This window comes from Capsicum annuum, chromosome 11 (genome assembly GCF_002878395.1).
Source record: "Capsicum annuum cultivar UCD-10X-F1 chromosome 11, UCD10Xv1.1, whole genome shotgun sequence".
NCBI lineage: Eukaryota > Viridiplantae > Streptophyta > Magnoliopsida > Solanales > Solanaceae > Capsicum > Capsicum annuum.
This window is the reverse complement of record NC_061121.1, coordinates 140,717,043-140,740,528: the sequence shown is the minus strand read 5'-3', so window position 1 is coordinate 140,740,528 and position 23,486 is coordinate 140,717,043. Positions and strand designations below refer to the sequence as shown.

The following is a 23,486-nucleotide window of genomic DNA, read 5'->3' as shown; positions in this document are numbered from 1 at the left end:
TAATTAATGAGATAATAAAGTAATGGTCATGTCCTCGAAGGATGAGGACTCACTGCTAACTCTGACTGCTGAGACTGGAATGCAACTGATGCCTTGGAGCTCGTACTTCTGAACCTATGGTATTAAATACCATAGCACAAATGTATCAGTATGTTGGAATGTATTGGTATACATGTGAGGTAGTCTGAATGAAAAGGGTTCACATACATGAACTATACTATCTGACTAAATAACATGAATGTGAGAATACATGCATGATATATAGTCACTGTAATTAAGTTTGATGATAACATGATTACTGAGCCTGAGTATTGATAACATGAGATACTGATAACTGTATAACTGAAATAACTGATACTGAGCGACTGTAGTTGACAGTCTAGTTTTTGATGGAACTAGCTGAGTTCCATACTATATTACTTGGAAAACCATGTACACTTGCATGTGGACTTAGGCGCTGTCAAGTTTTAGGTGCCGTTGTGGTGAACTTGTATTTTGGCAATTGTTTATTTTAGTTTTATATTTAGATTTATTTGGTGTTTTTACACTTGGTCTTGTTTTGTCTTTGTAGGAGACAGGTTTCTGAGTTTATAAGCAGGCAAGGGATCAGGAGTTGGTAGAACTAAGCCCGAAACCTGAGTAACATTACCATCAATGTAGGAGAGAAGCAATCCTTCTTCCTAAAATTCCTCAAATACAATAAGGCCATGAGAATACTATTCCTATGGCTGAACAACAAGCAACTAGTAGAAAGGTTAGGGAAGAGGTAGTCCTACTTCCAACGAACTTGACTTCCCTAATTCAAAGACCGAAAACTGGGGGGAATTTTGAGTTAAAACATAATATGGTGCAACTTCTTATTAGCAGTGGACAGTTTGTAGGGCTTTCACTCGAAGATCTACAAGTCCACTTATAGATCTTCATTGAGCTTACAAATACATTTACTCCAACAGGGGTGACTCCAGATTATGTGAGGCTGACACTGTTTCTCCATTCACTTTTTGGGGAAGCTAAAAGGTGGTTGAATGCGGATCCAGGGAATTCAATCACATCATGGGATGACGTAGCCAGAAAGTTCCTTATCAGATTCTTTCCATCAAGAAAGACTGTGAGACTTTGCAGTAAAATAGTGAGCTTTAAATAGAAGCCTGATGAAAACCTCTATCATGCTTGGGAATGCTTCAAGGCTCTTTTTCAGGAGTGTCCACACCACCAATAGTCTAATGAGGTACTTGCTCATGCTTTTGTAGAAGCTCTGGATCACAATATGAAGATTTTGCTAGATTCAGTCGTAAATGGTCAAGCGCTGGAATTTACTTATGATGAGTTGTACACAATACTGAACCACATAGCACAAGGAAATCCAGATTGGCATTCAGATTCTAGAAGTGCCACAAAAAGAATTGTGAGTGTATTAGAGGAAGACTAATTCACAACCTTACCAGCATAGGTTTCTACACTACAGAATTTAATCAATACATTATTCAGCAACATCAAGTTGGGAGTAGCATAACCTACAGCCAGAGTCAATGCCATTCAACAAATTATAGGTTGATGTGAAGTATGCAGAAATAGTAGTTATGCAGCTACCATATATGCTTCAAATTCAGAATCAGGAATGTATGTAGGCAATGCTCAAAGACCTAATTATGGTAATGCCTACAAAATAAAGTGACAAACACATCCACCAAATCAGTCATGGAATGCCCCATAACCACAAGCCCAATCAAATCAGTCAACGAGCAACATGGAAAAAATATTGAAAGAAATCTTAGCTGGTCAAGCATAATTGGTTATGGATCTGAAAAGTCAAAAGGCAGATTTATAGAATCATCAAGCAGCCATAAGAAGTTTAGAGTTGCAAGTGGGCTAATTATCATAAATACTGAATACTAGGCCACAAGGTGGTTTTCCAAGTGACACAAAAACTCCAAAGTAGGTTATGGAAATCACCTTGAAAAGTGGTAAAGAGCTTCAAGGAGAACCTCTAAGGGAAACAAAGGAGGTAGATGCTTATATGGTGACCCATCAAGTAAGTGATAGAGTTGTTGAAGATTCAAGAAAGTCTGAGTACTTGAAAGAAAAAGCTGTTGAATCAGAAGTGAAGAAGACACTACCATTGCCCTTTCCTCAAAGGTAAATAAAAGAGAAAGAGGATGCCCTATTTAAAAAGTTCTTTGATACATTCAGAGGACTCCATATTAACTTACCTTTGTTAGATATTTTGTAGAGTATGACCAAGTACGCAAAGTACTTGAGGGATATGGTGGCTAAAAAGGTGAAATTGTAGGATGTGGAAGCTATAACACTCATTGAAAAGTGTAGCACTCAGATGACTCAGAAAATCCCTAAGAAATTAAAAGATCAGGGAAAGTTTGCTGTCCCAATCCAAGTTAGAAGTAAATCGCTCCATACACTGAGTGACTTAGGGGCAATCATCAACTTGATGCCCCCATCACTATTTAAAATATTAGGCTTGGCAAATCCAAGACTAACTATCATGGTGTTGCAGCTAGTAGATGGGTTATTCACACATTTGGATGGAATAATTGAGGATTATCTCATAAAGATTGGTAAATTTATTATACATGTTAACTTTATTATTCTTGATTTTAAGGTAGATGAACAGGTGCCAATCATCTTGTGTGTCCATTTTTAACAACTAGAGGAGCATTAATTAATGTTAGAGAAGGCACACTCAAAATGAGGGTAAAGGATGAAGAGGTCATGTTTGATGTATACAAAGCACCCATAATTACGTCCTAAGTTAAAGATTTGTATATGATTAATGTTATTATAGGGGAAAAGTGTGGGGTGGCTAGTCCATAAAAGACCTCTTCAAACTACCTGATTAAGTAGCCTAAGACTCTATCTCCTAAGCCTGAGATGATGGAAGTTGATGAGCCTGAAAAGGCTAAAGTTAAGAAACTTGCTACTCTTGAGAATTCACACCTAAAAGGGGCTAAAAGGATAAGAAGATAGACTTTAAGTGTGATAAAGAAGATGAAGGAATATGGTTGAGTTGAGTTGGATCATGTCGCGACACTAAATCAGGCGCTGCTTAGGAGGCAAACCAAGTTAATTAGGTATGTTTTCTTTTTAGTTTTTAGTTTTTATTTCACATAGTTTTTGTTTTTTGGTTGAGTCACAGGTTAATGGGAAGACTGAGTACCATAAACTTAAGCTTAAAGCATGGAAACGACTAAGTGTGGGGTCCCGCAAATCCCATGAGTATAAAAGATGATGCTAGCTAGTCCTAGAGGCCTCAAGAAGTATTTTTATCTTCTTACTTTTAAATTCACTTTGGGGACAAAGTAGATTTTTAAGTGTAGGGTGGAAAAATTCCCAAAATTTAGCTCAATTTAAAAAAATTTGGTGTAAGATATTCTTGTTGGTGCTATTTTTGATGACATGATACAAGTGGGTTTGTTTGTAAAAAAGCATGTTGATTGTGTGAATTACTATTTTTGAGACTCTTACGCTCATGTTTGTGACTCTTGTACTAGTTAGCTTAATTTTAAATTTATGCTATTATTTGGTTGGGAGTCTATGATGATCCTATTGAGTTGAGCATGTGCCATGTGTGATGGGAGATTTTTGTATATTCCTTGTTGCATGTGATATCTAAAACTTGCTTGGTGTGTGTGGGAAGTAAAATAAATAATGTGGGTTTAGGAGATGATATAGGTATTTCTTTGATAGCCTTATTTTATACTTTATGGTGCCTACCCTTAAGCATTATCCTAGTTAACCACCATTGAGCCTTTAGCCTTTTCTTTGGTAGCGGGATAAGTAGCCTAATCCCCTTCTTTTATGGTTCTTAATTTGATCCAAAAACATCCTAAGTTCTTTAATGAAAAGTTAATTAAGAAAGGAGTTTGAGAAATTGAAGAAGAAAAAGATAAAATTGATGCACCAAAGTAATAGTTATTGGTGTTTATAATTGATGTATGGTGGTTGAGATTAATATAAATGGTGTTAGAAATATTCCCATGATTATAGAGAATGAGAAAAAAATGAATCTTAAAGGAATAAATACTATGCCCACCATGTGTTTGTGAAAATGCCTAAAAGAGTTGGGGCAAAATAAAAGAATGGGGTAGACAAAAAAATGGTGTAAATGGGTTGTTGGAGATTGGTTCTAATTGTATAACATAGTGTATTAAAGCACTAAGAGAGTTTAGTCACTATTCCTAAATGGTTCCTACCCATCCCTTAGCCTATATTACAACCCGAAAAGACCTAATTGATCCTAAGCTTTACATTCGACTATTAGTGAAGCATTACACTAAGGGAAAACCTATGGTTCATTGTGTGTAACTTGTGAATCCCTTGTGAGAGTGAGCGTAATTTGATTCTTGTACCCATCATGTTATGAATTGCTTAATTATGAGTGATTATGGGTAACTCTCTTTTTATGAGGGGCACATGTTTAATGAATGTGGGTGATTTGTATGATGTCTTTGATGGAATGATTTGCATGAGTTTTTCAACTTGGTGAGTCAATTCTTGAGGCTAGGATGTTTTAAAGTAGTGTTCATAAGCTTTCAATTGTGTTTGTAACATGCTTAGTATAGTAATTTTCATTTCGTGTAGTCATTATAGTACTATCTTGAGCGTCTTGAATTTAGTAGAAGTGTAGAGTTTCCTTAGTTTATAATGATGTTATTTAAGAGTTGTTCGAGGATAAACACAGTTTTAAGTGTGGGGTGTGATGTTAGGTGTATTTATGCATTCTAGTGTCCCTATTCTAGCCTTTTTAGCCTTGTTTTGAGGATGATTCTAAGTTATAATGGTTGATAATGACATAAATGTGTTAAAACATGTGTTTATAAGGTTCCAAGTTAAGTCTAAGTGAGTTTGTACTTAAAAGAGTCAATTAGAGTTCAATAGAGAAAACTAGTCTTCCTAGCTTGAGCTTTTTGCTTTTCTAGTCTTTCTTGTTGGATTCTATTGAGTTCTACGTGTTCCTTATGGTTTTAAATGTGTTATAATATGTGGAACAAGCTTTTAGGAGTTTACAAAGTTCATATGAGTCAAAGAAAGAGTGGAAACTTGAAATCATGAAACCAACCTCGTGTAAGCTCTTGTTTTTTATTCATCGTAATTGGTTTAGTGTTGTTTTTTTTTCTAATTCATGTGGTGTGATTATGTATAATTCTTTTGGAGCTTAATATTATAATATTTTTATGTTAAAGAGGCTTGGAAATCAATTGAAAGACACCACAAGACAAGGGATGGAAGGAGGAAGGCCCAACACTTAACCAAAATTTGGAGGACAATTTCCAGAGAGTGTATGCATTTATCGTGCATCTTATGCTCCACTCTTGTGCAATACAAGTAGTGGTACACTCCCTATTCCATATCTATGGAGAGTACGACGCATGCTCCACTCCACACCTGGGTGTTTCAAGCTAATTTTACTCCTACACGGACTTGGCTTACCCTTATGTTATATATACATGTTGTATCACATTTTTACACATCTTTGGACATATTTTTGAGATCAAGGGGATTATACAACTTTATTATCAGGTTTTTTATTAATTTTATTTAGTTAATACATGTTTTTAGTTGTTAATTACAACCTTTTGATTACTATTATGACTATGAGTGGCTAAATGCCTTCTTTCAGGGGTTGAAGCCAAGACATGATTATTATTGCTATGGATTAAGTTTTTTTTCTTTTCTTATCAATATTGTTTGTTTGTTTATCCTTATTCTAACTATTTTAAAGATTCGCAACCCTTAGAATACATCCATTGTCAACCTTGTGAACTCGGGAAAGGGAATAGGGCGATAAAACATGGGAATAAGCAAAGTATGGTTCTTGATTCTTTATAAAATAAGAAACTTAAATTAGTATCTAGGATAGGGATGTACTTATATACCTTACTTGATTCATATGTAGGATGATATTTGTTAAGAACTTAAGTGAATTATTACATCCCCGTTCAATGATGTAGGTGTAACGTTCAACTTAGGTAATGGATTAGAGGTTGGGAGACCATAATCACGCAATTAACCCTATGAATCAACAACCAAGATAAGCAAGTTAACAAATGAAATCCAAAAGCATAGTATGATTGTTCATACTACTTCAACCCTGGGTTTTCTCTTATTGATTATCTCAAGATCTTTACTTTTCGTATTATTTAGTTTCAATTTACAATTTCCAAACTCTTTATTTGGTTACTCTCATATCAATTGAATCTACCGTGTGAACTGAAATCAAATCGTTGGCAAATCTAGTCTTTGTGGGATTGATAACTTGACTTTTTTGAAGGCCACTATATTACTTGGAAGACCATGTACACTTGCGTATGCGCTTGGGCGCTGTCAAGCTCCCATGAGGTCCCTTAAGAGAATTTTGCTAAAGCTGCCTGGCTGTCGCTTTAGCACCCTAGCATCGCCCAGCAGGTGCCACTTAAGCGATATCTTTGATGCTTAAGTGCAAGTCTCTTAAGTGGCGAAAGGTCACTTAAGCGGTATTTAGGCTAACACCATATGTCGCTAAACCTACACTGTGTTGCTTAAGCCGCTTAAGCGGTGGAGTGTCTGCTTAAGCAACACCCGTGGACCTGTGATGGATATAAATACCCCACTTTGCCTTATTTTCACCATTTTTCATTTATTTCCTAGAATATTAAACCCTAAAAAGTGGGAAAACTTGATAGAATTATTTGTGGTTGATTTTACAGCTTAAGTGTAGTTAATTTATGTATTTCTTGTTCGAATTTATGGAAAGCTTCCATTAATTTCTTAATAGAATCCTTCATCTTTTTCTAAAATCCCTAAAAGCTTGGTGGCTTGATTATAGCACCATTAGAGCTCAAAATTTACCCTTTTGTTGGTAAATGTTCCTTGAGCATAGATGGACATTGTGTTAGTTTTGAAAGGGTGATTTTGTTAATGGGCCCCACATGGGAATTTTACGTAATTTTGGACATGAAGCACAATAGTACAATATAGTTATTATTGTTCTCATTTTAATGAATAGATTGTGATTTTGATAGCGTGGCACCTTGTAGAAGCATCTCAAAAAGGGAAATAAGTAGTTTAGCAGATTCTTCATGAGTTTCTTCAGTATCTAAATAGGATAGGTTTATCCTCTTTATAGATTAATCTATTTTGTATTATGCTTAAAATATTATGCTACATATAGGATGGGATTTAGTTGTTGGAGATATGATTGAAATATTTAGGTTAGTTGGACTATTTAGGTTATTTTTAAATCATAATTTAGGTGTAATTGACTTAGTTGCTCATGTTTTTGTGAGATTTCTATCTTATGGCTAATTATGTCTTATTTCACATCTAGAAATGAATTTAGATACCTTAGCGCAATCTGAGGTAGAAGTTACCTAAAATAGATTTTAAGGATTAAAAGTGGGCCCCTCAGACCTACCTTCATCAAGATGTGTTAGATTTTGTAGACTTATTTATGCATGATATACCCTTATTAATGCTTATTTTGGGACTTTAAGGAGAGTAACTACTTATTGAATGTGCTAGTTTGATAGTTAAGAATTACTGCTAATTCCACATAAGGTCTAGTGGTTAAGTATTGTATTTAATGATATGTCCTGTGATTATGATTTTATATGGTCTATTGATATACCCTATTGATATATGAGTTTTTGTTCAAGTCAGACATTGATGATGATGCTGGTAATATAAGTTTTGGTTCAAATCTGACAATTGATGATTATATATGTAATATGTATCACATTACAAGTCTAGTAAATGATGTTATGATGATGATACTATTGAGAATGTTATGATGATAATGATATGAGTTTCGATTTGAGTTAGGCATTGAGAGTTTGGCATGATATAATTTGTTATGGATGGGTTGATGGTTATAGGTGATGCTCAGAAGAGTTATGAATTTTTGATTATTTATTTCCCTTAATTGTACCCTCCAAGCTTATGAGGGCCTGCATTGGGTTATTTACTTTTTTGCACTAACTGGCTTATAGGGGGCCAGTTTTGTAGTTATAGCTGTGTGATCTTAGTATCTTAAATTTATTTATTTATTCAAGTATAGCAGTGTTGGAGCTTATTTCTAGTTATGCCCTATTACCTTGACATAGTTTACTTTATCTTATATCTTATCATATTTATATTATTATTTAGGTCAGTTGGACAATATGACTACTGAGTTCCCAAGGCTTTGGTACTTATACACACTTTTGTACCTTTTTGGTACAAATTTGAGTACTAGTTGCCATTATTGACATGACGTTCATGCAAGGTTGATTTTGGAGATTAGGTGAGTTCTTGTTGTCAGAGTTCCTTTTTTCCTTCTATTTATCTATGTCTAGTCTTTCATTTTCAAGACAAATTTTATTTAAATATTCAGAACTTATAGTTCATTTGTATTAGCTCTTGTACCAACATTATAGAGTCTTAGGATGGTTTTTGTTCTTTTATCTATCTATTACACTTTTACGACTGCTTTATTGTTGGCTTAACTCTTTTAAATATTGATTTCTAGCTTCTAGGCCATTTTTCACCAAGTTAGCCCATTGCATATAGCTTCGGGCTATGGTTTGGCTAAGTAGGTGCCATTATGACTTGTAAATCGGGTTGTGATAGAGGGGGTAGGAGTTTGAGCTAAAATCGAGTTGACTGTTGTAGGTTCCTTAGGTTTCTTTACTTAAGCATCGTAGCTTGTTGTTATGTGTTAGTTTCCTGAGGACATGCAAATGTTCTAAGTTGAGGGTGTTGATGTGCCATGGTTACATGGCACTTTCGATGTTTAAAACACAAATTTTGTAAGTACTTAGGCCTTTTTGTTAGATGTGATGCATTTTTATGTTAGTTTAAGAGGAAAATAGGGTTTGAAGCAAAATAGGAGAAAAAGAGATGAAGTGTTACTCAGAGGCTACATACGAATCAAATTATGGGCTGTAAGTAATACTAACAACCCTCGTAGGTTGGGTCGTCAGTAGCAGACTGAAGTTTTAAAAGTTGGATTTTTCTCTAGGGCCTTCGAAGTCCTTCTTGTGAGGTGTAAGTTGTACCTATTGCCCCTGTATGTACCCCTCGTAAGTAAAGTTCATAAGCCTGCTTATTTCCTCTGAGACCTATGAACCCACCTAGGGCACGTAGGTACTACTAGCGCCTGTAAGTAGGGTCGTAGGTTGATGCCAACATAGTTTTCCTTTTTTTCAATTTTTTTTATTTTCTGATGTAACCAATAAATTCTCCATTGATATTTTGTTATTAGTTTATGTACTTTACATACTTACAACATTATATTGAGTTCTAAGATACACTTTTGATCTTGGAATTCTTGTTCTTGAATTTTAGGGTTTGTTATTAACATGACATTCTGGTTTTCATTCCTAATTCATTGTGAGATTATTCATATGCTTTAAATTACAAATTCTATGGGTGTTTTGTTAATTTACTCTAAGACCTATGAACACACCTAGGGCCCGTAGGTACTACCTACAACCCATAAGTTGGGCCGTAGGTTGATGCCGACATAGTTTTCCTATTTTCTTTTGGTTAGAATTTTTAGATTTTCTACTGTAATGTATAAATTCCCCATAGATATTTTATTGTTAATTTATGCACTTTACATACTTACAACATTATATTAAGTTCTAAGATGCACTTTTGATCTTTGAATTCTTGTTCTTAAATTTTAGAGTTTAATATTAATTTGAGATTTTGGTTTTCATTCTTAATTTATTGTGAGATTATTCATACTCTTTCAATTATGAATTCTATGGGAATTCTTGAAAACATGAGCAGATAAACCCCTTAACTAGGGTTGCGGTTACCCTGATGGAATAATAAAGTAGAGAAAGTGCGAGTCATTCTTGATTGGTGTTTATGCATGTATTATGGTTTCTTCATATTGATTGCTTTCTTAGCGACCGTAGATGCTATGAAACTGCTTGTATTTGATACTAACTAAAGAAAAAGGTTGAGATTAGGAAAAGAAGACTGTAATAGTAATTTAAAGAAATCAACCTTCATCTAATTAACTTGAGACCGAGAGGAGATAGTTAATTTGGGATCCAGGATAAGGGTTAGTAATGAGACACTCTAAGACTGAGAGGATATGAGTGAAATTCACTAAAAGGTGTAGAGAGATGGTTGGTGATACATAACTTATTAGATTCTGCATGCAAGACACCGAGATAGTTTGACACACATGATGATTCTGTAGAGTTAGGAAGTCAGGGGGAACATAATCCTAATGTTCTTCTCATATTAATTTAAATCTAAAGTGTTCAAGAATTGTTACTACTACTATTTCTTACCAAATCCCTCTTTTTACTTTCTGCACTTTCTGATTTTATCAATAAGTTATTGAAAGAGATTTATCCTATTCCTGATGGGTTTAACCCCAACCTTTGTGGGTTCTATATTTGATCAGCGTCATTGTTATACTTTTTAGGAGGTGTAATTTGGGCAACATCATATCCACACAGTAGTTTTGAAAGTTAAGAATAAGAGGAGGTATGAAATTTGAGTTAAATTGAGTTGAGTGCCGTAGGTGCCTTAGGTTTTCTTTAGTAAAAAATTGTGTTTTGTTTATTTTGTGTTAGTTTCCCGAGGACATGCAAACATTCTAAGTTGAGGGTGCTGATTTTCCATGGTTTCATGGTACTTTTGATGCTTAACACAAGGAAATTATGCAAGAACTTAGGTTTCTTATTTGATGTGATGCGATTTTGTGTTGTATTTGCTTGAAAACAGAGTTTAGAGAAAAAAATAAGCAAAAGGGATGAAGAGTAGCTGTGATGGCTACCTATTATCCAAACTATGACTTATGGGTAGTACCTATGAGTGGTAGGTGGCCAAATGGGTTGAGGTTATGAAGATTCTGAAGATAGCTAATTTATTCTGATTCCCATGGGCCTGCCTATGAGGTATAGGTACAACCTACGACCCATAGATTACCTCATAGGTAGGAAACTTCTGCAAAGTTAAAGATCTTACTCTAAATTAACAGTGACTCTCCAAGTCATTTTTTCTATTGCTGCTCATTTTCACCAGTTAGATCTTTCCTATAGCTGTCCTAAGTTATTTATGACTTACTTGTGCTGATAGTTTGGCTACCGGATAGTTCATTCATTTTTTAGAGCCAATTCTCTATCTTGAATCTATCACTAGTTCAAATTGTCTATTAGGAGAAAACATAGTCAAACAACCTCGTATGCCAATTCTGATTGTTCCAATAACTTTGGAATATTAATTTTAGACTAGAAGTTAAGAAAAATGGAACGTAGGTATAGGACCTAGTTTTTGTTGAAACAACCTCATATGGAAATTTCGACTGCTCCATTAAGTCTAGAGCATCAAAATTGATAGGGTTCCATAGTTAGTTTGCATATATGGGATTCTAAATTAATCTCGAGGGGTTGGTGGAGACTTGAAAAAATTTTAAGTCTTAGCTAGTGCTGGTGCATTGCTTAAGCTCCCATGAGGTCACTTAAGTGAATGTTGCTAAAGCAGCCTAGCTCTCACTTACGTGGATTGGCATCACCCAACAAGTATCACTTAAGGGATACCTTTAGCCCTCAATTGATGGCCGCTTAAGCAATACTGTATCACCTAAGTGATGACCGCTTAAGTAGTGCAGTGTCCGCTTAAGCGACACTTGTGGACCTAGGAAGGGTGTAAATACCCCACTTAGCTCTATTTTCACCCTTTTTCATCCATTCCCTAGAATATTGAACTTTAAGAAGTGGGAAAACTTCATAGAATCACTTATGACTGATTTTAGGGCTTAGTTGAAGTTAATATATGTGTTTCTTCTTTTAATTTATGGTATCTTCCCTAATTTTGTGATATAATACTTCATCCTTTTCTAAAATCCCTAAAAGTTTTGAGGCTTGATTATGTCACCATTAGAGCTTGAAATTCAACTATTTTTTAGGGTAAATATTTCGTGAGTATAGAGGAACATTGTGGTGTTTTCAAATGTGCAATTATATAAACAAGCCTTTTATGGGATTTTTACATAATGTTTGACCCAAAGTATTATAGTGCAATATGGGTATCATGATTCTTGTTTTGATGAGTAGATGGTTATTTTCATAGCGTGACACCTTACGGAAGCTTCTCAAAAAGAGAAATCAATGGTTTAGTGGATTCCTTAAACTTTTCTATGACTCTCAGGTAGGATAGGTTTACTATCTTCATAAATTGAACTATTTCGTAGCATGATTATGAGGTTATGCTAGATATGAGGTGGGATTTAGGTGTTGGAGGTATGATTGGGAATATTTGGGTTAGTTGGACTATTTAGGCTATCTTGAAACTGTAATTTAGGCGTGATTGACTTAGTTGCTCATGTTTTAGGGAGAATTGTTATATTAGGGCTAATTATGGCTTATCAAATATCTATAAATAAATTTAAATACCTTAGCCTAGTACGAGGTAAAATTTGCCTAAAATGGATTTGGGGATTCAAACTAGGTCCCAATGACCCACCTTAGGCCAAGACTTATGTTAGCTCTTGTAGACTTATTTATGCATAATATGCCCTTATTAATGCTTATGTTAGGACTTGAGGAGATTGAATGCTTATTGAATGCGCTAATTTGGTTGTTTAGAGTTGGTGATAAATCTGGGTAAGGTTCGGTAGTTAAGTATTATGATTTTGTGATATGGATTATGATTATGATTTATTTATATAGTCTATTAATATATCCTATTGATATATGATTTTAGATTTAAGTTTGGCATTTAATGATTTTGCTTACAATATAAGTTTTGGTTTAAGTCTGTCAAATGATGTTATTATGATAAAACTTTTGATGATGTTATGGTGATAATGATATGAGTACGACATTCAGAGTTGGGCATGATGTTATTTTAAATGAATGGGTTGATGGTTGTAGCTGATGTTCGATGGAGTTATAGATCTTCTATTATTTATTTCCCCTAATAGTACCCTTTAGGTTTATGGAGGCCTATATTAGGTTATTTACTTTTTCTCACTTATTGGCTTTTGTGGTCCAATTTTGTAGTTATAGTTGTGTGATATTTACGTTACTATTCCAGATTTATTTATTTATTTATTGATGTTCAATAGTGTTGGAGATTATTTCTAGGTTTTCCCTATTACCTTAACTTGGTTTCCTTTATATTACATTTTATCGTATTTATATCATGACTTAGCTCAGTCAACTGATGATGCCTACTAAGTACCCATGGTTTTGGTACTCATACTGCACTTCTGTACCTTTTTGGTGCAAATTTGAGTACTAGTTGCGCCATTGATGTGACACTCATGTAGGGTTGATTTTGGAGATTGGGTGAGCTCTTGAAGTAAGAGTTTTCTTTTTTTTCCTTTTATTTATCTACATCTAGTCTTTAATTTTTGAGATAAATTTTATTTGACTATTCTAATTATCATTCAATTATAGTAACTCTTGTACCGACATTACTGAGTGTTGGGATGGTTTTGCCTTTTTATCTATCTATTAGACTATTATAATAACTTTACTGTTATTTTAACTCTTAAAAATGTTAATTCTAGGCTTTTAGGCCTTATCCCACCAAGTTTGCCTATTGCATGTAGCTCGAGCCTATAGTTTTTCTTACCTATTGGCGGGATAAGGTAGGAGCCATTATGACTTGTAAGCTGAGTCATGAAAAATTGGTACCATAGCCTAGGTTTTACTAGTATTATTGGTATTAGAGCAAGTGTCTAGCAGAGTTACATAGATCATAATGATGACATCTATTTCTTATCTTCAGGAGGCTATAAGAGATTCTTAAGAGTTCTTTACTTCTTTCACTTATTTTGTGCTAATAGTATGAGTTGGTATATAAAACATTCCTTCGGTTTCTCTCTTTCAAAGATGGATAGGACATATGCTACTGTTACACGAGATGAGTGTCCAAAGATTGAGCCTAGGGATCTTGCCACTGTTTGTGGATAACCTAGAGGTCAGGGATAGCCTAGGGATGTGTCCCCATCTAGGGTCTAGGATATGGGGTCTTTATTAGAGCCTATCCCTTCCCCCAATTCAAAGATTCTTTTTCCCCAGCCAGCGGTAGCCAGGGTCCATCCTAAGTTTCACTGGGGTTTATTTTTTTTATAGTGCTTAGGTATGCTTTGGTTCAACTATTGGGATTTGTTGGTGGTGCACTGCATGATAGTGCAAAATCTATAAATAATTTTGGTACTAAGGCGGGGACTCAACCAGTAGAGGAAATTCCTAAAGTTAAGGTCCCTCCTACATTGGTGGTTACCCAACCGATAATTTCCTAGCTGGTAGTTGCTCTGCCGATGGTTGACAAGTTTGCTATGTTTGTTGAGGAGCTGAAGATGTTGGGTAGGTTATTGATATTGGTTCTGTGTAGGTTTTCTAGTACACCTAGCGAGGATACATATGAGTTTTTTATTTCTTATTTAGATAGACTCTATAATTTGGATGTTGTTATCATAGGTACGATCTTTGTGTGCCATTAGTTGACTTTTTCTTTATTTTATTTGAGATTCACTCATTCTTATGTGTCTTCTTATGTCCTGCATTACAGTTATCTTGGGATTCATTATTTATGCCATTATGTGTATCTACTCCTATAGGTGATTCTTTAGTAGTAGATTGGGTTTAAGATCATGTCTTGCGACTGTTTGAGAGTTTGATACTCAGGCTAATCTTATAATGTTATATATAGTGGATTTTGATATTATTCTGGGCATGGACTAGTTATCATATTATTATGCAGTCCTAGATTATTTCGCCAAGACTATTATCTTAGCCATGCTTGATGTACCACAATCGTGTGGCAGCAAGCAATTAGCCGTAATCTGCCAGACATCGTTTGTTATATTTGTGCTAGAAGACTTAATTTGAGAGGTAGCGAGTCTTATCTCACTTATATTTTTGATGTTAGTATGGTGAGTGTGTCGCTTGACTCTGTTCCTATACTTTGTAAGTTTCCTAATGTTTTCCCTACCTTTCTATCTAGTTTTCCTCCTGAGCATAGTATTAAGTTTGTTATATATCTTGAGTCAGGCACCCAACCTATTTCTATGGCACCTTATTATATGGCTCCTATCGAACATAAGGATCAAAATTCTTAGCTTCAGGATTTTCTTGGTAAGGGTTTTATTAGATCGAGTATTTCTCCTTGGGGAGTTCCTGTGTTATTTTTTGAAAAAAAAATGGTTCCATGTGTTTGTGTACTGATTATAGGTAGCTTAATAAGGTGATAGTGAAGAATCAGTATCCTGTGCCTCACATTAATGATTTATTTGACCTACTTCAAGGAGTAGCGGTGTTCTCTAAGATTGATTTGAGATTTTGTTACCATTAGTTGAGCATTCGGGCTGAGGATTTCCAAAAAATAGCCTTTAGGACCAGTATGATCATTATGAGCTCTTAATGATTTTTTTGGGTTTACTAATGCTCTAGTTATGTTTGGGGGTTTAATGAACCATGTGTTCAGGCCTTGTTTGGAATCTTTTATGATTATGCTCATTGATGACATCCTTGTGTATTTAAGGAGTAGAGAGGAGCATATAGAATATTTGAGGATTGTGCCCCAGAGTTTTAGAGATTATATGCATTTTGCTGAATTCTCTAAGTGTGAGTTTTGGCTTAAGTCGATAACATTTCTTGGTCGTGTTGTATCTAAGGATGGGATTATAGTATACCCAACGAAGATTGAGGCTATTTGTGATTGAGCCAAACCTATTTCTCTAACTAAGGTTCATAGCTTCATTGGTTGTCCAATTACTATAGTTGGTTCGTTGAGGGTTTTGCTACTATTGCAGTGTCGATGAACAGATTCACTCAGAAAGAGGTTTCTTTCTGATGGTCTGAGGAGTGTGAGTTGAACTTTGGAAAGTTCAATCTCACTTCAGCTCCTATTTTAGCTATTTCTATTGAGGGTGAGGGACTCATAATGTATTGTGATGCTTCAATTATTAGTTTTGGTTTTTATGGATGCAGAAAGGTTGTGTTATTACCTAAGCATTGAGACATCTGAAGGTGCATGAGTGAAACTACCCCACTCATGATTTGGAGTTGGCAGCGGTAGTTTTTACCCTTAATATTTGGAGACATTATCTTTATTGCTTGCATTGCAAGATCTTCACAAATCATCATAGTATTTAATATCTTATGTCCTAGAGAGAGATTAATTTTAGGCAACATTGATGGATGAAGTTGCTTAAGGATTATGACATCTCTATCTTATATCATATAGGCAAGGAAAATGTGGTACAAATGCCTTGAGCCAAAGGGCGGTGGGTATGGGTAGCTTGGCTTACATTTTAGTTTCTTAGAGGTCATTGGCATGGGACATTCTATACTCAAGCAACTTGATGTTGCGACTTAATGTTTTAGAACTTAAGAGGATTCTTACTAGAGTTAAGGCTAGGTCATTGGGATGTGAACAAATTTGGAGTTGCCAGTTTGAGGATAAGAGTCTTTGTATCATTCCTGATCAGGTGTTGAGTGATGAGTCCAAAAGGGCGACCATAGATTCTAAGGGTATCTTGATATTTGATAGTCGAATTTGTGTTCCAAGTATTGATGACTTGATATAGTTGATTTTGCATGAGGCTCAGAACTCTATATATTCTGTTCTCCCAAGTATATTTAAGATGTATAGAAATTTGAGGCAACATAATTGGTGCAGTGGTATGAAGAGATATGTAGTGAACTTTGTAGCTCATTGCCATGTTGTCAGTAGATAATGGCTGAGCATCATAGACCTGGTGGCTTGATTATGAGATTTCCCATTCATAAGTGGAAATAGGAGCTGATTAAATGTACTTTGTTAGTGGTTTGCCTCATACTTCCTATGGTTCTGATGGTATTTGGGTTATTATGGATTGATTGACCAAGTCGAAACACTTTATTCCTATTCATATGTCCTTCAGTGCTGAGAGGTTGACTTATATCTATGTTAGTGAGGTAGTTTGATTGCGTAGTGCGCCTATATCAATCATTTTAGACAAAGGTTCAATGTTCACTTCTAGCTTTTGGAAAGATTTCTGGGAGGAGTTGGGTACTCAAGTGGATCTTTGTATTGCCTTTCATCCTCATACACACAGACACTCAGAGCGGACTATTTAGGTTCTCAATGATATTCTCCAAGCCTGTGTTTTGGATTTCGGGGGTCAGTGGGAGCAACACTTTGCCTTTGTAGAGTTTGCTTATAATAATAGCTACCATTTCAGTGTTGAGATGGCTCCTTTTTCAACTTTGTGTGGTATAAAATGTCATTCTTTGATTGGGTGGTTAGAGACTTTTGAGATTAGACCTTGTGGTATCGACTTGCTTCAGGAGTTATTAGATAGAATCAGGGTGATTCATTATAGGTTGTAGGCAACTTAGAGTAGGTAAAAGGCTTACGCAGATCATGGACTTTATGACTTGAGATTTGGAGTTGGTGATTGGGTATTCCACTGTGTATCGCCCATGAAGGGTGTGATGAGGTTTGGGAGGAAAGGCAAGATCATCCCAAGATATATTAGATCCTTTAAGATTCTCCGCATAGTTGGCGAGGTGGCTTATGAGTTAGCCTTGCCCCTAGATTTTGCTGCTGCCAATCCGGTTTTCCATGTTTTATATTGCGGTGATACATTCCTGACCCTTCTAATGTGCTTTGATGGGGCTCGGTTCAGTTTGAAGAGCGGTTGACCATCGTAGAGGAGCTTGTGCTTATTTTGGCTAGTAATGTCAAGCATTTTCGCACTAGAGAGATTCAAGTAGTTAAGGTTCATAGAGGCAAAACACAATAGAGGAGGATACTTTGGAGATCGAGAGAGAGAGATACAGGCACAATATCCTTACCTATTCAAGGATTTAAGTACATCTAATCCTTTACTTTCACGAACAAAAGTTCTTTTAGTAATGGATATTGTAATGACCCTCTAGGTCATTTTTTGTATTACCGCTCATTTTTATCGTTTAGAGCTTTCCTATAGCTTCCCCATGTCATTTATAACTTGTTGGCCTAACAATTCGATTACCTGGTAGTTTGTTTGATTTTCAGAGCAAATTCCTTATTTTGAATCCTTCACTGGTTCAAATTGGCAATAGGGTAAAAGCTTTAGTCAAAAGACCTTGTATGCTAATTCTAACTCTTCCAGTAGCTCTTGAACATTGATTTTAGGCTAGGTGGACCCTTGGTTTTGGTCCTGAGGCTTCTAGACTCATTTCGAGCTATTGGCTGGAAGTTATAAAAAATGGCACATGGGTGTGGACCCACTTTTCATAGTGACATGACTCGAACCAAGGCCTGGCTGTGTTGGGTATCTCAAGTCCAACCAGGACCAGAGACCATCCCCAATACCCAATGATTGACCTCCTTACACCCTATGTCGGATGAATTCCAAACATATAACAAGATAAGAGAATATCAATTTAAAGACATTATGAAAGCAACCACCAACAATCAAACAACCAACCAATACCAATATTGAAGCCGATACCGGTACCACCCATGTCCACAGTAGTCTGACAAAGCCTCTAATAAAAAATAAAGAATATACAGTTGGGACATGCCCCCGACCATAGCCAAAATTAGAACAAAAAGAAATAGTAAGGACATAAAGAAATCCATAACATAAAAAGGGGTCTTCTGAAGTATGGAAAATCACCACTTTAGTATGACTCACAAGCTGATCCAAAATCCTAGTCAATATGCAGGAGAAGTAGATCTATGACCAGTTCCTACACCGCGTGAGGATAAAGCATCCGAAGGTGGTTAACTGGGTGTATGCTAGCCTGTAACTTAGGGATAACGATAAAATAATGTCATCAATTCAAACCAAGTCAAACCAAAGCACATGTACATATCCATGCGTATGCATGTATATACATATATATAATGCTGGGATAGGGAATGAGCTTAGAATTTACTTTTAAAACCTTAACATGAGTTTGTGTAGCTTTACCATCACAATTCAACCCATGGGCTATATGGGTCCAGTGTTACGCCCTGAACGGGCCTGCATGTTAGCCGTACGAACCGGATATATCATAGATGACCGGGGATTCCCTTATACCCTTCACCCTCAATGATACATATATATGTATGTGCACTTGGGGGATTACCTTGTACCCCATAAATATGCGGTCATCAAGACCAACATTCATGTCGGCAAACATGAGTTTCCAGTATCAGTCCTTTAGACTCAAATCTTCACGACTAGCCAACACAACTCCTAATATTGCCCAATTAAAACATTTTAAACATAATCCAACCACAAATTTCAGGAGTCAATTATTAAGGCATTATCAAATGGTATCGTCATCAGACTATAGCTTGCAAGTAATGTCATTAAGCTAACACTTAGGGGATTCCTTCGTACCCTGCACACTCCATTATTAAAATCACTTGGGGGATTCCTTTGTACCCCACTAGGTTTTCATAACCATCCTTAACCATTTAACCATTTATGCCATGCATTAGTTTTAAGAAATAGGCCAAACCAAATGAAAATGCACATTCCAAGATCAATTATGCTAGTGGGTTGAGGTTATTATCAATTCCAATACCAAAATCAATTATTTAGGGATTCTGTTGTGCCCTTATTTCCATAGTTTACAAAATTAGGGAATCCATTGTACCCCTAAATTCATTCATCATTCCCATGCACCCCAATTAGTATGCAAACCAACAATTCATACATAATCAATTAGTAGAAAACATGGAAAAACATTCAAACAATTTATGTCCAAAACCCTCAACCCATAGTTCAAAACCCAACATCAAAACCATGAATAATAAATCAATTTTCATGCCTTTAAGAAAATACAAGTATAGTGTACATGCCTGAAATACCAAGAAATTTGGAAGATATAGCACCCTCAGAACCCTAGATGACCACTTTCTTTGAAACCCTATCCTTAACTTGAACAGAGAGTTTGAGAGAGAATTTTGGGAGTGTTTTATTAGGAATGATGTGATAATGAAGTCCCAAGGAAGGCTTTAAGTCATGGGGTCCAAGGGGTTAAAGTGGGAAATGTCCAGAGTGTCCTCAACTTAAAAACTAAAAAAGTATCGCCTTTGACTAGGAGTCAACCATCGACTCATTACCACACCTTAAGACTCGTCTCGTAACCAAGAAAGTGACTAGGAACCCATACACTATCGACCTTATGACTTGACCAACCCATTTGTAATTAGAACCTATGACTCGTAGGGTCCAATCATAGTCAACACAAAACCAAAATTAGGGTATACACCTAACAACCTATGATTGTACCTAACGACTCGTAACATAACCTTAAGCTCTTAGTGAACCACTCGTACTCAGAGTACAGTCACGCCACTAACTTACTGATTTGGTTACGACTCATCCCAATAAGTTGTAAAGACACCTTACGACTCTTGGGGTGTAGTCATAACCAAGGCAGTGAGCTCAAGGCTTAAAAAGTTTCTAAGGTCGAAAAATCTAGGGTGTTTCAATTCTCCTCCACATGGATCATTCATCCTCGAATGATGCGAGAAGGAAATTGTTAGCATGGTTTGAGTCCATATTCCTCTGCTTTTACCTTTAACAAACTCAGAAAATAAAGATGCTAAGGAAATAACTCTTTCCTTTAATAAAGTTAGAAAACAAAGATGTTAGGAGAAAAACATACCTTAAGCATGATTTTTTTGGAATAGGGAATAGGAACGAATACTTAGACTTTATGTCCTCTTTGGTTTCCCAAGTAGCTTTCTCAAACTTTTGGTTCCGCCATAGAAACTTTACTGAAGCCACATCCTTTATCCACAACCAATGAACTTGTCAATCCAAGATCCTCACCAGTACCTCCTTATAGGACAAGGAATTTAATACGCCAATGCTCTCCAGTGGAGCAACCAATGAAGGATCACCCATGCATTTTCGTAACATGGACACATGAAAAAGCATGTGAATGGAACCCATACTAGAGGGCAAATCCAAATCATATGGAAAATTACCAACCCACCTTAATATTAAATACAGGCCAATGTATCAGGGACTGAGTTTCCCCTTCTTCCTAAACCGCATCACTCCCGTCATGGAAGTCACCCTCAAGAACACCCAATCTCCAACATCAAATTCCAAGTCCCTTCTCCTAAACTCTGCATAAGACTTTTGGTGACTTTGAGCAGTCTTAAGCCTATCCTGAATCACCTTCACCTTTTCTATAGCTTGGCGAACCAAATCTGGGCCAAACAACTTAGCTTACCAAACTTTGAACCACCTAATAGGAGATCTACACCTTCTACCATACAACGCCTCAAATGGGGTCATACCTCTGCTAGAATGGCAATTTTTATTATAAGAAAATTCAATGAGAGGTAAGTGGTCGACCCAACTACCATAAAAATCAATCACATAAGCTAGGAGCATGTCTTCCAATGTTTGAATGGTTCTTTTCGCTTTCCCAACCAACTACAGGTGGAAAGTACTAAGGCTCATTTTAATTCATAAACCTCTCTAAAACAAATGCCAAAAGTGCGATGAAAACTGAGTACCATAATCCAAAATCTCTTGGAGAAACAACCTCGCATAATCCGCAACAGATTAATTAGTCCTCACTTGCAAGAAGTGAGAAGACTTGGTCATCCTATCCATAATGACCCAAGTAGAATCAAACTGGTTTCAAGATAAAGGATGACCGGTAATGAAATCCATATTTATTACTTCCCATTTCCACACTGGAAATTCAATTTCTTGAAACAACCCACCAGGGCTCATGCACTCTACCTTCCCTTATTGACACACTATATATTTAGCCACAAAGTTGGCTATATCTCGCTTCATGTTATTTCACTAATATATTTTCTTAAGATCATGATATCTCTTCGTGGAATCGGGATGAACTGTATATCGTGATTCATGGGCCTCAGTCAAGATCCTACTTCACAAACCATCGACATCAGGAACATACAACCTCCCTTGGTACCTTAAGATACCATCACCGCCAATCTTAAAAGCCTTCAGTTTATGCCTTCCCACATCATTCTTGATTTGCATCAAGATAGGATCCAATACCTACTTCTTCTTTACTTTTGTACTTAGAAACGACCGCACCAACTGTTGCACAATCATACCACCATCACCAGAGTCTAAGGAAAAAACTCCAAGGTTAGCCAAACGGTGAATATCTTTCACTAAATCCCGCTTATCGTCACCCACATAAGCTAGACACCCCATGGATAACCTGCTAAGAGCATCCACAACTGCGTTATCTTTACCTAGGTGGTAGTGGAGACTGATGTCATAGTCTTTCTATAACTCAAGCAACCTCCTCTACCTGAGATTCAACTTTTTTTGGGTGAACACATATTGCAGGCTCTTATGATCTGAAAAGATATCCACATAAACCTCATATATATACTGATGCTAGATATTGAATGTAAACGCCATAGCTATCAAATCCAAATAGTGAGTGGGATTATTCTTCTCATAAACCTTCAAATTCCTAGAAGCATATGAAACCACTACCATGTTGCATCAAAAGGCAACCCAGTCCCACCCGAGATACATCACAATAGACTATGAAACCATCAATGCCTTCTGACAGATTCAAGACTAAAGTCGAGGTCAACTTATCTTTAGCTTTTCAAAACTACTTTTATAAGCATCATACCATAAGAACTTCACTTTTTTCTATGTCAACTTGGTCAATGGAGTAGCGATAGACAAGGAGCTTTCTACAAACCTTCTATAATAATCGGCCAAACCCAAGAAGCTCCAAATATCGATTGGAGTCGTGGGTCTAGTCCACTTATTAACTACCACAACCTTTTGTGGATCCACCATGATCCCTTCACTAGATACAACATGACCCAGATAAGTCACAAAATTCAACCAAAACTCACACTTAGAGAACTTTGCATACAACTGTTGATCCTTTAAGGTCTGTAGCACAAGGCGAAGGTGATTAGTATGATCCACCTCACTCTTAGAGCATACCAAATTATTATCAATGAAATGAAAATAATAATGAACAAATCCAAAAAATGATGAAAGACTCTATTCATGAGATCCATAAATGCCATTGGGGCATTAGTCAAACCAAAGGATATCACCAAAAATTCAAAGTGACCTTAACGAGTTTGGAAGGCAGTCTTAGGGTTATTCACCTCCCTAATTTTCAACTGATGGTACTTGAACCAAAGATCTATCTTAGAAAAGAACTTAGCACCATGTAACTAATCGAAGAAATCATTAATCCTTAGAAACATATACTTATTCTTGACGGTCAGCTTATTCAATTATTGATAATAAATACATATTCAAAGGGAATCATTCTTCTTACACATAAATAAAATAGATGCACCCTACGGGGATACACTGGGATGAATAAAACCCTTGTCTAGAAGATCCTTTAACTGCTCTTTAAGCTTTTTTAACTCCACTGGGGCCATTCTATATAGTGGAATAAAGATTGGATGAGTGTCTGGAACAAGATCAATCCCAAAATCAATCTCCATATCAGGAGGAATACCAAGAAGATCATAAAGGAAAATATCAGAGAATTCATTTCCCACGAGAATGA

General features: G+C 36.1%; 1 non-coding gene across 1 annotated transcript; it reads right to left on the bottom strand.

The window, feature by feature from the left end:
- Positions 1–1,111: 1,111 nt before the first annotated feature.
- On the bottom strand, positions 1,112–1,222 carry LOC124889151. The gene has a single exon (XR_007047763.1). It is a non-coding gene; the product is annotated as a small nucleolar RNA R71 (small nucleolar RNA).
- Positions 1,223–23,486: the final 22,264 nt, after the last annotated feature.